Raw genomic sequence first — 1,771 nt, 5'->3', positions numbered from 1 at the left:
GCGGCTTAGGATAAACCGCGAGGGAACGGCGGGGTCCGGGGATGGGCGCCGTCGGCCCGGCGACTAGCGGTGACCCAGGCGGGAAGCTGCGCTCCGTCCGAGTCAGACTCGGTCGTCGCGGCCCGGCTGAGGCTCGCTCTTGTCGAGGGGCGCGGCGCTGCGCCGGCGACTTTGCCCGCGCGAGGCACGCTTTGCGATGGCCCGAGGCGGGAAGCTGCGCCCCGTCCGAGTCAGACTCGGTCGTTGCGGCCCGCCCGGTCACGCGATGCGGCCAGGATGCGGAGTTTTGCCGGCGCTGGGGGGATCCGGAAGGACGAAGGGGCGACGGTGGCGGTCACAGCTCGTCGCCTCCGTGACCCAGACGGGACTGTGCGCACCCCGAGTCAGACTCGGTTCGGCGCGGCCCGCTGCGGCCGGCTGGCGAGGTGAGATGTGGGCCATTGCCGCGCTCCCGACGAACCGTTCCGGGGGGCTGGTGACGTCGCGCGTTCGGCGCTGATGCTGCGACCGGGAGGGAAGCTGCGCCCCGTCCGAGTCAGACTCGGTCGTTGCGGCCCCCCCGAGCCCGCACGCCTCACGCGGAGGGGTCATACGCCCCGGCGGCCACGATAGACGCCTCCCGCTTCGCGGTGGTCGGGAAGGCGTGTGCGGATATGTGCGGAGGTTGGGACTCGGGCTTGGTCTTTGAGAAATCGGTTTCGCGGTCGACCGGCGCGGCCGGCGGACGCCCACGTGGCGTGCCGCAAGTCGGATCGCGCGCTCGGCCTCCGTGGATGGCCTCTGGGTGAGGTTGAGCCGGGGCGTCTCGGTTTCGCTGCCGTACGGTTCGCGCTAGGCCTGCGCGGGCGGCGCGGGGCGCGCGCTCGCGCGGCGGCCGTAGCGCTGGAGTGCGACCCGCAAGTGGGGAGGAACCGTCCACCCAACGCCGGCGGTAGCCGGGGCCGGTGGGGGCCCTACCAAGGCGGGTCATGGGCGCATGTCGGTCAGGTTATAAGAGTGTTGTTTTTTCGCTCCGGGCTAGAGCCGGGTGAGGTCGTCTCGAACCACGTGCCTGAAGGCCGCCTCGCGCCGGATTCGGCCCCGCTCATTCGTCGGAGTGACCGCCCGACGCGGGCATCGCTAGATTAGCCGTGGCCCCGATCCTTCCCCATCGACAGCCTTTCGCCCCCTGTGCTCCGGCCTGTTAATAGAGGCGGCCGGTACCCCTTCCTTGGATGAGAGAGAATCCTTAACGGACCATTCGCAGATTTTCGCCCGGCCTCTGTTTACCGAGGCGGCCGGTACCTCCGTCTGCCTTGGATGGACCGCATCCGCAGATTTTCGTCCGGCCTTAGCTTAAGGAGACGGCCGTTGCCTCCACACCTTGGAGATGATATTCGCTCCGGGCTAGAGCCGGGTGAGGTCGTCTCGAACCACGTGCCTGAAGGCCGCCTCGCGCCGGATTCGGCCCCGCTCATTCGTCGGAGTGACCGCCCGACGCGGGCATCGCTAGATTAGCCGTGGCCCCGATCCTTCCCCATCGACAGCCTTTCGCCCCCTGTACTCCGGCCTGTTAATAGAGGCGGCCGGTACCCCCACCTTGGATGAGCCAGAATCCTTGACGGACCATTCGCAGATTTTTGCCCGGGCTTTGTTTACCGAGGCGGCCGGTACCTCCGTCTGCCTTGGATGGACCGCATCCGCAGATTTTCGTCCGGCCTTAGCTTAAGGAGACGGCCGTTGCCTCCGATCCTCCGGGCTAGAGCCGGGTGAGGTCGTCTCGAACCACGTG

Source organism: Syngnathus scovelli, unplaced genomic scaffold (assembly GCF_024217435.2).
Source record: "Syngnathus scovelli strain Florida unplaced genomic scaffold, RoL_Ssco_1.2 HiC_scaffold_295, whole genome shotgun sequence".
In the NCBI taxonomy this organism is placed as follows: Eukaryota; Metazoa; Chordata; class Actinopteri; order Syngnathiformes; family Syngnathidae; genus Syngnathus; species Syngnathus scovelli.
The sequence above is the reverse complement of the archived record's forward strand: the minus strand, read 5'-3'. Positions refer to the sequence as shown.